The sequence below is a fragment of the Lepidochelys kempii genome, chromosome 6, assembly GCF_965140285.1.
Source record: "Lepidochelys kempii isolate rLepKem1 chromosome 6, rLepKem1.hap1, whole genome shotgun sequence".
Taxonomy (NCBI): Eukaryota; Metazoa; Chordata; order Testudines; family Cheloniidae; genus Lepidochelys; species Lepidochelys kempii.
Window position 1 is genome coordinate 113,468,777 of NC_136385.1, and position 12,387 is coordinate 113,481,163.

Here is a 12,387-nt window from a genome sequence, read left to right on the forward strand (position 1 = left end):
CTTCAGGATTGATTCTTTGAGGACCTGCTCCATGATTTTTCCAGGGACTGAGGTGAGGCTGACTGGCCTGTAGTTCCCAGGATCTTCCTTAAAGAACTCAATAATAGTGGGGGATTTCAATTATCCCCATATTGACAGGGTACATGTCACCTCAGGACGAAATGCAGAGACAAAATTTCTTGATACTTTAGCTGACTGCTTCGGGGAGCAGCTGGTACAGGAACCCACAAGGGGAGAAGCAATTCTTGATCTAGTCCTGAGTGGAGCACAGGATCTGGTCCAAGAGGTAACTATAACAGGACTGCTTGGAAATAGTGACCATAATATAATAACATTTAACATTCCTGTGGTGGGAAGAACATCTCAATGGTCCAACACCGTGGCATTTAATTTCGGAAAGGGGAACTATGCAAAAATGAGGAGGTCAGTTAAACAGAAATTAAAAGGTACCGTGACTAGAGTGAAATCCCTGCAAGCTGCATGGACACTTTTCAAAGACACCATAATAGAGGCCCAACTTAAATCTTTACCCCAAATTAAAAAACACAGTAAAAGAACTAAAAAAGAGCCACCGTGGGTTAACAACCATGTAAAAGAAGCAGTGAGAGATAAAAAGGCATCTTCTAAAAAGTAGAAGTCAACTCCTAGTGAGGTAAATAGAAAGGAGCATAAACACTGCCAAATTAAGTGTAAAAATGTAATAAGAAAAGCCAAAAAGGAGTTTGAAGAACAGCTAGCCAAAAACTCCAAAGGTAATAACAAAATGTTTTTTAAGTACATCAGAAGCAGGAAGCCTGCTAAACAACCAGTGGGGCCCCTGGACGATCGAGATACAAAAGGAGCACTTAAAGACGATAAAGAGAAACTAAATGAATTCTTTGCTTCAGTCTTCACAACTGAGGATGTTAGGGAAATTCCCAAACCTGAGCCGGCTTTTGTAGGTGACAAATCTGAGGAATTGTCACAGATTGAAGTGTCACTAGAGGAGGTTTTGGAATTAATTGAGAAACTTAACAGTAACAAGTCACCCAAGAGTTCTGAAAGAACTCAAATGTGAAATTGCGGAACTATTAACGATGGTTTGTAATCTGTTCTTTAAATCAGTTTCTGTACCTAATGACTGGAGGATAGCTAATGTAACGCCAATATTTAAAAAGGGCTCTAGAGGTGATCCCAGCAATTACAGACCGGTAAGTCTAATGTCAGTACCGGGCAAATTAGTTGAAACAATAGTAAAGAATAAAATTGTCAGACACATAGAAGAATATAAATTGTTGGGCAAAAGTCGACATGGCTTCTGTAAAGGGAAATCATGTCTTACTAATCTTTTAGAGTTCTTTGAAGGGGTCAACAAACGGGTGGACAAGGGGGATCTAGTGAATATAGTATACTTAGATTTTCAGAAAGCCTTTGACAAGGTCCCTCACAAAAGACTCTTATGTAAATTAAGTTGTCATGGGATAAGAGGGAAGTTACTTTCATAGATTGAGAACTGGTTAAAAAACAGGGAACAAAAGGTAGGAATAAATGGTAAATTTTCAGAATGGAGAGGGGTAACTAGTGGTGTTCCCCAAGGGTCAGTCCTAGGACCAATCCTATTCAACTTATTCATAAATGATCTGGAGAAAGGGGTAAACATTGAGGTGGCAAAGTTTGCAGATGATACTAAACTGCTCAAGATAGTTAAGACCAAAGCAGACTGTGAAAAACTTCAAAAAGATCTCACAAAACTAAGTGATTGGGCAGCAAAATGGCAAATGAAATTTAACGTGGATAAATGTAAAGTAATGCACATTGGAAAAAATAACCCCAACTATACATACAAGAGATAGAGAATAAGATGGAGAATATCTTATTGCCTTTATATAAATCCATGGTACACCCACATCTTGAATACTGCATACAGATGTGGTCCCCTCAGCTCAAAAAAGATATACTGGCATTAGAAAAGGTTCAGAAAAGGGCAACTTTAAAATGATTAGGGGTTTGGAACGGGTCCCATATGAGGAGAGATTAAAGAGGCTAGGACTTTTCAGCTTGGAAAAGAGGAGATTAAGGGGGGATATGTAAGAGGTATACAAAAATCATGAGTGGTGTGGAGAAAGTGAATAAGGAAAAGTTATTTACTTGTTCCCATGATATAAGAACTAGGTGCCACCAAATGAAATGAATGGGTAGCAGGTTTAAAACAAATAAAAGGAAGTTCTTCTTTACACAGTGCACAGTCAACCTGTGGAACTCCTTGCCTGAGGAGGTTGGGAAGGCTAGGACTATAACAGGTTTTAAAAGAGAACTGGATAAATTCATGGAGGTTAAGTCCATTAATGGCTATTAGCCAGGATGGATAAGGAATGGTGATCCTAGCCTCTGTTTGTCAGAGGGTGGAGATGGATGGCAGGAGAGAGATCACTTGATCATTACCTCAAGTATCAGAGGGGTAGCTGTGTTAGTCTGGATCTGTAAAAGTGGCAAAGAGTCATGTTGCACCTTATAGACTAACAGACGTATTGGAGCATAAGCTTTCATGGGTGAATACCCACTTTGTCGGATGATCATTACCTGTTAGGTTCACTCCCTCTGGGGCACCTGGCATTGGCCACTGTTGGTAGACATGATACTGGGCTGGATGGACCTTTGGTCTGACCCAGTGTGGCCATTCTTATAATAGAATCATAGAATATCAGGGTTGGAAGGGACCTCAGGAGGTCATCTAGTCCAACCCTCTCCTCAAAGCAGGACCAATCCCCAATTTTTGCCCCAGATCCCTAAATGGCCCCCTCAAGGATTGAAATCACAACCCTGGGTTTTGCAGGCCAATGCTCAAACCACTGAGCTATATCCCCCCCAAGCACATTAGTCCTTTCTGGTGGCCTGTCATGGTACTCAGACCAAAAGCATTGTTGTCTGCCCCCAGCCCCTCATGGCTTCCTCTGAGCAAAGTGGGATGGAGGGAGGGGGCACAAAACTGGCAACAATAACTGTCATAGCCCATTCCTCCTCCATCCATTTCCTTCTGCTTGCATGTAGAACAGGACAGACAGAGGTGTGAAACAGCAGGAGACCCCATCTGGCAGGGCCAGAGGATCACGTCAGGCCAAAGGACAGAGCATGGGGACTCCAGGTCTTCCCCACTTCAAGAAGTCTCCAATTGGGTTGGTGCTTAGGAAAGCGGAAAAGCAACAAATGGATGTTATTAATCCCCTTGAGCACCCATCTGCCTTTCCCCCCTTGTTCCTCCTATGGGGCTTAATATACCTTCAGCCACCTCTCAGCTGTACCTCCTTTAGTCCTAAAGTTACCTACATTCCACACAAGGATCGCGTCCACCTACATTTGGAGGATAGATCCATGAATGACTATTAGCCAAGGTGGTCAGGGATGCAACTCTGTGCTCTGGGTGTCCCTAGCCTCTGATTGCCAGAAACTGGGACTAGACAATAGGGGATGGATCTCTCGATAACTGCCCTGTTTGGTTCCCTCTGGAGCATCTGGCATTGGTCACTGTTGGGTGACAGGATAGTGGGCTAGATGGACCATTGGTCTGACTCTTTCTTATCTTCTTCTGTACAAATTTGGTGCCACCTATTTAAGTTTATTTATCCCAACAATGTAGAATCCTGAGGCTGAGGTGGAGAGTGGAGAGTCATTTACACTGGGGATGGGGTGGGGATGACCCCAAATCGTAAGTTTCCTGCATAGATGGTATTGTTACATGTAAGGGGATACCAGCTCGATATGAAGTTCTCCTGGAATTATCTTCTCTATCAGCTGAGTGCCTTTGGTGCTCGCTGGGCCCTTCTCTGCTCCGGGGCCCTGAAGATACGCACAACACTGTGAGAAAGTTGGGGGCCTGTTTTCCCAGCATGGGGCCCTGGACTGAGGAAGGGAGAAACTAACCAAACTATCTTTCCCGTCTGGACTCCCGCTTGCTGGGGAACGGCGTATGATGGGGCCCCATCGCCGCCCAAAGGTGCAGGGGGCGTGCGGGGCCAGCCACCCCCCAGGGAGCGGCAGAGGGGCCCCGCGGGCGGCTGCCCGCTGTTCTCTGCGGACAGGGTTATTTTTAGCCTAGTGCATCACTGTGATTTTCATCCCAAGGAAGATTTCTTATTTCTGAAACCTTTAATGTGATATTTTACATGGAACAGGATGAACAAAAAATGCCATTGAATGTTTTGAAAATTGTCCACTGCCTACCTTGGTAGCAATGGCAGGCAGGTGGGGGCACTGGGAAACCACTTACCCAGAAACTCACAGGTTTCAGAGTAACAGCCGTGTTAGTCTGTATTCGCAAAAAGAAAAGGAGTACTTGTGGACCTTAGAGACTAACCAATTTATTTGAGCATAAGCTTTCGTGAGCTACAGCTCACTTCATCGGATGCATACTGTGGAAAGTGTAGAAGATCTTTTTATATACACACAACGCATGAAAAAATACCTCCTCCCACCCCACTCTCCTGCTGGTAATAGCTTATCTAAAGTGATCACTCTCCTTACAATGTGTATGATAATCAAGTGGGCCATTTCCAGCACAAAACCATGCTTTGTGTGTATATAAAAAGATCTTCTACACTTTCCACAGTATGCATCCGATGAAGTGAGCTGTAGCTCACCAAAGCTTATGCTCAGATAAATTGGTTAGTCTCTAAGGTGCCACAAGTCCTCCTTTTCTTTTTACCCAGCAACTGTGAACTCTGGTGGTTGAGCGGAATCAGCATGTCCCAAGAGAAAGCACAGTAGGGCATGAAACCAGCCCGTGCACGTGGACCATGTAATTCCTTTTGCGGGAGAGAGGGTTCGTTTGTTTTTGTTTTAAGTTACTATGTAACTATTTGGGGAGGGAGCCATGGAGAAAGGGAGGCCGATGCTGGAGGGAGACGGACATCGTTCCACAGGGATATCGCCCATAAGGGACCCTAGCAAGGCAGGGAGGAAGGAGCTTTGGCTGTGTCTTGAGTGGGAATTTACACCGAGCGATGACAGCCTTGTGGCTAGGATATCACAACCAATTGCCCAGCGGATCAATCAGAATTCCGCTTTGGACAATCCGCGGCGATGACCTCACGGGGATTATTGACCAATCCGTTTTGCCAGGTCCCCTCCTGTGTGGTACGCTCCGGTGCCTTGCAAGTGAGGATGAGAGTTTCGGGCAGCCGCCGGAGCCCAGCCCTGCTCCTGTCATGCAGCCCCACCTCCTGGCCTCTGCCCCGCGAGCCCCCGCTCCCCGGCGCGCGGAAATTCCGGGCTCCCCCTTCCCGCACCCCTCCGCTCTGGCCCAGCTGCGGGCGGAGTTCCCCAGCCAGTGGCCCGGTCCGCCCCCGCCCCCCATGCGCTGCTCGCTATATAGCCGCAGCACCGAGCTCCTCCAGCAGCGGTGGAGCAGAGTCACCCGCGGCAGGAGCGAGCGCGCGCGCCAGAGCCCCGCGAGCCAGCCTGGGACTGCAGGACAGAGTAAGTCACCCAGCGCGCCTTGTGCCTTCCAGCTGATCTAGCCCCCACTAGTGGGGTCGGGGTCTTCTCCAGGGTGCCCGGGCTCCAGCAATATTCAGGGCCCGGGGGCCCGGCTCCAACAATGTTTGGGGCCGGGTCTCCCCGCCTGCCGCCGCTCCCCCGGATGTCCCCTGGCCCCCACTTGCTGCCCCCGCTCACCTGCCCTGGCCCCGGAGCCTGCAGCTCACGCTGACTCTGCTCTGCCGGCTCCCCGCATCAACTGCTACCGTAGGGTCCTAGTGCCGCCCTTCACTAGTGGCAGGGCAGGCTGCCCTTCAGCTGTCCTTCTGCCCTAGCCCTGAGCCTCTCCAACGCCCCAAACCCCTCATCCCCAGCCAGAGCCCTCATCCCCCCACACCCTAATCCTCTGTCGCAGCCCTGAGCCCCTCCCAAACCCCTCATCCCCAGCCCCACAGCCCTCACCCCTGCACCTCCTTCTGCCCCCAAACTCCCTCCCAGAGCCTGCACCCCTCATCCCCTCCTGCACCCCTGGCCCAGCCCGGAGCCTGCATCCAGCACCCAAACTCCCTCCCAGAGCCTGCACCCTGCACCCCTCCTGCACCCTAATCCCCAGGGATCCAACATGGGGCTCCAGATGGATTTTAGCAGTTTTGGTCCCGACTCTCAAATCATGCTAGGAAGAAAACAGTTCCTTCTACTTCACTCCAAAAATCTGAACTGGTCCTGCCCTGCCGCATCGCAGCCCAATAACACTGGAAAGACATCCGGTGCCTGGATTCTGCCAGTTTTTATCCACAAGGGCCAGTTACGGTATTGCTGTATACTTCTGGACATACGCCAACACCTTGAACCTACCCCCTGATATTTTAGTCCCCTTTTGAAGGTGCAAAGGTAACTCCCATCCTGGAATTGCTCTACTTGGAGAGCCCATCTCACCCCAGAACATCTCCTATCTTGTGGAATCCCACCATATACCTAGGAAGTGATCCCTTCATCCCCTGCAATGGTTATCGGAGCAGTTAAGTGGATGATGTTTTCAACTCCAGAGTTAACTATCTTCTTAATGTTTGTAGAGAGGGCGTCTCCTTGATGCTGTTTAATGATCCTTTGATTAATGCATATGACTGAAAGTCACATCTGGTTCTGTTTCATCGTGCCCATGGAGAAATGGGGCACACATTTTATGGTCCAATGTTAAGAAATACTCATCACCCAGCAGCTCCTCTGGGATTCTCAATTAAGAGCTCAGCTCTTTTGAAAGTCTGGTCTCTTCATGTAAGGGTATGTCTTCACTACCCACTGGATTAGCGGGCAGTGATTGATCCAGCAGGGATAGATTTATCGTGTCTAGTATAGATCGATTTCCCCCCCTTGGATAGCTGCTTCCAAGAGCTAAATTTTTTTGCAACAGGGTGAGCGATCCAGGCAAGGAAGATGCTGTGTAAGAACAAAGTATCGTTAGAACTCCATGTCTACATTAGAAGTTGCCTGTATCCTTCTCCCATTCTCTTTGTTTATTTCTTTTAATAAAAAGAAAAGGAGTACTTGTGGCACTTTAGAGACTAACAAATTTATTTGAGCATAAGCTTTGTGAGCTACAGCTCAGAATAAGTTTAGACAATGTTTCTAACTACATACTGAAGGAATGTCATGCAGATACACTAAGGAAGCTGTGTAGAAAAATAAAATGAATAATAATTTACCTTCTGCACACACACTGGTATTATTTATATAGAGTACTGAGTTATGGCAGGAGCCCAAAGTAAATCCATTACAGAAACCAATTTTTAAACAGCTAGCCAGTTGGCTAATATCCTGGGTCCAGATGGTGCTCACCGATATACATGTGCCTCTCCCACTAATGTCAATGGATTTGTGTTCAGGTCTGAGAGCACAATAATAGACTAGACACAATAAATCGATCCCCACCTGCCGAGCCAGACAGAAATCGATCCCCGCTGGATCGATCGCTGCCCGCCGATCCGGGCAGAAAGGGAGGTAGAAGAAATTTCAGCTACTACACTTTCCTGAGTCCCCTGGTACATTTTATGATTAATTTTTCTCCCCAATGCTTTTTGAAAAATCCTCATTAACAAGAGAAAGTGACTTAGATGCCTTAGTCACATACGGAAAAAATTTCAAAAGCACTTAAGTTCTATTTTCAGAGGTGATTTAGGAGCCCAAATCATTGGGACTTGCTCTCCTAAGTGCCTATGTCGCTTTTGAAAATAGGACTTAAGCACTTTGAGAACTTTACCCACAAGCTCCAATTCTGCAGTGAGATGTGGGTATGTGACACCTGCCATTTTGGTCGACATCAGGAAATGATCTGGGGACTTCCAGAGCTCAAGATTCCTAACTGGAACTGAGCAGATAAGTGATTTTTGGCTCGGTTGCGGAACCAAAAAATCCTGGGGAAAAAAATTAGGTTAGTTTCATATCAAAACTAGATGTTTCAGTTTTTCTGTTTCTGAGCAGATGGTCATTCCCAAATGTCACTTCAGTGAGAAAGTGTTGAAATGAACCATTTCAATTTTTCTTCTCCCCCCCCAACTGAGTTTTTAATTCTGTTGAAATTATTTGCTGAGTTTGATCTGACTTTGCAAATAGTTTGGGTTGCCTCAAAACTGCATTTTTTCAGTAAATATATTAGTTACTGGAAAAGAATGTCACCCAGTTGTACTCACATCCTCTGTGGATCAGCAGATTTGGGAACCTGTAACACACACTCTCCAGGGGGTTGCACAGAGGTAAACAGACCCCTGTCCCTCTATGGAGCCCCATTGGAAGTTGACAGGAATACTTGCATGCTAAAACTTACATGTGTAAGTGCTTGTGAGATCGGGATCTGTCTACACTGCAGCAGTCAGCGAGCCTCCCAGCACAAGTAGACAGATGCACGCTAGCAGGACTTAAGCTAGCATGCTAAAAGTAGTTGTCTGGCTATTGCGGTTTAGGCAGCAGCACGGGCTCCCAAGCCCACCCGAGCCCCTGGCTCTGAGTGTGGGTGGCTAGCGTGAGTCTGTGCCAGAACCACAACATGTACACTGAGTGTGCTAGTGTAACCCACACACCTTCTGGGTGTGATGTTCATCCCATCTAGTGGCACTGAGACCCCTTAGAGAGAGAGAGTTAAATGAGTCTGCTCCACAGCCTTAGTTCAGAGCCAGCTGGCTTTTAGCTCATACACTAAGTTCCAGATGTCTACGGTTCGATACTGCCTGCCGCCAACTGGGATCTGTTGGTGTTACTCTAGCTCAAACCACACTAGTGCCCATCTGTCTACTGGGGCTGGGAGGCTCCCTCCCAGCTGCAGTGTAGGTAATGAGCTAAGAGGTTATATTATAGGGGGGAAGTGAAACTGACTATACACAAAGTGCTGTTATATGCACAAAGGAAGCAGACAAATTGGATGGGATTTTCAAAAATGCTCAGCATTACTTTGACTCTGCTCCCACTAGAATTCATGGTAAAACTGATTTTGAGTTCAGGGGAAGCAGAGTCAGGCCAAGGTTGAGTCTTTTTTTTTTTTTTTAATCCAACCTTCGTTGCAATGGAACAGAAAGTTGGTAGACAGCTTTTCAAAAGAGCTCAGCACCCAGCATGCTGAATTCTTCTCAAAGTGTCATGTGGCACTTGTATGTAAAACATGTCAGAGGTGTCTGCAGTGTTGTTGGTCCCAGGATATGAGAGACAACGTAAGTGAGGTAATAAATCTTGTTGGTCCAATGAAAGATATTATCTTACCTACCTTATCTCAGGCACATTTCAGACAGAAGGATACTAAGGCTGATGATGTCTCTTTTAAAGCCCAGAGTGTAGCAATATGGATTTGATAAATATGGTAGAGGTTAGAGGCACTGGGAAATTAATGCCCAGGCCAACTCACGAGAGAGGTCTTCAAACAAAAGCCTAACAAGATCCAATGGTTGGAAGATGTAGCTAGACAATTTCAGACTGGAAATAAGGAGCTAAGTTTTCACAGTGAGGGTAATTAACCACTGGAACAATTTACCCAGGATTGTGGTGGATTCTCCATCACTGAAAATTTCTTAATGAAGATTGGTGGGTATTTTTCTAAAAGATGCTTTAGTTCAAGCAAGAATTAATTCAAGGAAGTTCTATGGCCTATGCTATGCAGGAGGTCAGACTAGATCAGTGGTTCTCAACCAGAAGTACGCATACCCCTGGGGATACGCAGAGGTCTTCCAGAGGGTACATCACTCATCTAGATATTTGCCTAGTTTTACAACAGGCTACATAAAAAGTATGAGCAAAGTCCATAAAAACTAAAATTTCATACAGACAATGACTTGTTTATACTGCTCTATATACTATACACTGAAATGTAAGTATGATATTTAATATTTGATTTAATGAGAAAGTAAGCTGTTTTTCAGTATTAGTGTACTCTGACACTTTTGTATTTTTATGTCTGATTTTGTAAGCAAGTAGGTTTTAAATGAAGTCAAACTTGGGAGTACGCAAGACAAATCAGACTCCTGGAAAGGTTGAGAGTCACTGGACTAGATGGTCACAATGGTCCCTTCTGGCCTTAGACTCTATGAATCGGTGGTGGTGGCTTCTAACGAAGCCGTGAAATCAGGTCTGAAGCTGTAGAGCTGGTCAACACTCAGGTTTGGCACCAATTTAACTAAAATCAATAGAAAAAGCAGTTTAGATGAAGGCTCGTTTACATGAGACTGGTTTCAGAGTAACAGCCGTGTTAGTCGGTATTCGCAAAAAGAAAAGGAGTACTTGTGGCACCTTAGAGACTAACCAATTTATTTGAGCATAAGCTTTCTTGAGCTACAGCTCACTTCATCGGATGCATACTGTGGAAAGTGTAGAAGATCTTTTTAAACACACAAAGCATGAAGAAATGGGTGTTTACCACTACAAAAGGTTTTCTCTCCCCCCACCCCACTCTCCTGCTGGTAATAGCTTATCTAAAGTGATCACTCTCCTTACAATGTGTATGATAATCAAGGTGGGCCATTTCCAGCACAAATCCAGGGTTTAACAAGAACGTCCGGGGGGGGGGGAGGGCATAGGAAAAAACAAGGGGAAATAGGTTACCTTGCATAATGACTTAGCCACTCCCAAGCCTAAGTTAATTGTATCCAATTTGCAAATGAATTCCAATTCAACAGTCTCTCGTGGGAGTCTGGTTTTGAAGTTTTTTTGTTGTAATATCGCAACTTTCATGTCTGTAATCGCGTGAGAGTCTGGTCACGCGATTACAGACATGAAAGTTGCGATATTACAACAAAAAAACTTCAAAACCAGACTCCCGCGAGAGACTGTTGAATTGGAATTCATTTGCAAATTGGATACAATTAACTTAGGCTTGGGAGTGGCTAAGTCATTATGCAAGGTAACCTATTTCCCCTTGTTTTTTCCTATACACCCCCCCCCCCCCCACGTTCTTGTTAAACCCTGGATTTGTGCTGGAAATGGCCCACCTTGATTATCATACACATTGTAAGGAGAGTGATCACTTTAGATAAGCTATTACCAGCAGGAGAGCCGTGTGGGGGGAGAGAGAACCTTTTGTAGTGGTAAACACCCATTTTTTCATGCTTTGTGTGTATATAAATCTCCTCACTGTATTTTCCACTTTATGCATCCGAAGAAGTGAGCTGTAGCTCACGAAAGCTTATGCTCAAATAAATTGGTTAGTCTCTAAGGTGCCACAAGTACTCCTTTTCTTTTTACATGAGACTGTTTCACCAATTTAATTTAAGGTGAAAATCCAGTGAAAAAGGATTATTTTGGTTTAATAGTGGCTTACTTTGGTTTAAATCCATTAGGAACAGGATTAAGGTAAATAAGAGCATCTGTACAGCTTTTCCACCAGTTAAATTTTTTTTTTTTTTTAAATCAATATCGTTAAACTGGTGCAATTTTCTCACATAGACAAGACTTAAGCTGGTTTGAAGGGAAACAAGCTATATTCGTATAAACACTCTTATATTGGTAACTGCACCAACACTAGGGGATTGCACTGATTTAATTGTAACTGATTTTCTACTGATTTAGTTACATTGGTCAATATTCAGTTTTTGCACCAGCCCTTGACATGAATTCCTTAAAGTCAGGACTGTAAAGGAAAATGTAGATAGCAGAGTTTACTGTTGTAACTTATCTTGGGTTTCTGAACTCCTGTAGAATAGAGGTAAATGGATTTCTTTAAACAACAGAGATGCCATAAATCTCATCAAGCCTGTATCATCAATAGGCTGGAAGTAAACATGAAAATAAGACAAATTTGTGACAATACTTGCAGGCACCAATGTGGGAGGGGGGAAATAAGAAGGGGAGAGAGCCAACAAAGAATCTTATAAGAAAACAAATCTTGCAGGCTTATTTTTCTGCTTACTAAGTCCTTTCTCTGGTTTGCCAGGGCTCATCCTAAATAAATGTGCTATAATAGCCATATGGCAGGAGTCAGATTACTAGTTTTCTGAAGGTTCTGTGTTTGTTTGGGTTGTTTTTTGGCAAGATAAAAGTGGTATAAGAGCCCTTTCCATGTGGTGTCCAGATCTTCAGAGTTTGTCCTCCGAGATCTATTTCAAGCATTTCCCCTGCCCTCCACTCACAACACACCACACCTCTTCCACTCCCCAAAACCTCAGTGTTGCTACTTTTCAGGAGCTGAGAAGTCTGAGGAACACAAAGCTATTTGCACAATCCAGAGAATCCAAACACTTTGATGATCATTTGACTGTGTTCCTCAGCCACTAACACCAGTCAATAGCAATATTGATCCTAACCTTATTGTTACTTCATATGGAAAGGCAGAGGGTTCCATTTATGCTCCCGACTGTGATTCTGGCTATGATGGACCAAGTCAGAAATAATTATGCCCATGGATGTTTCCACGCATCACTGGGGCACCTTTTGAAATGGTGCCACTTGGAGATCTCTGTTACT

General features: G+C 44.9%; 1 protein-coding gene across 4 annotated transcripts in view; it reads left to right on the forward strand.

Annotated features, from left to right (window-relative positions):
• The window catches only part of TNFAIP2 (TNF alpha induced protein 2), a 48,723-nt gene that overhangs the window by 10,280 nt on the left and 26,056 nt on the right, over positions 1–12,387 (forward strand). The window contains exon 1 of one of the 4 annotated variants that reach the window (XM_073349724.1): positions 5,369–5,451. The exons of 2 other annotated variants lie outside the window; for them this stretch is intronic. The gene's annotated coding sequence lies outside the window, so the exon portion shown is untranslated. Of the gene's footprint in view, positions 1–5,368; positions 5,452–12,387 lie in introns of those variants that run through there. One more of the 4 variants, XM_073349725.1, reaches the window with a different exon arrangement.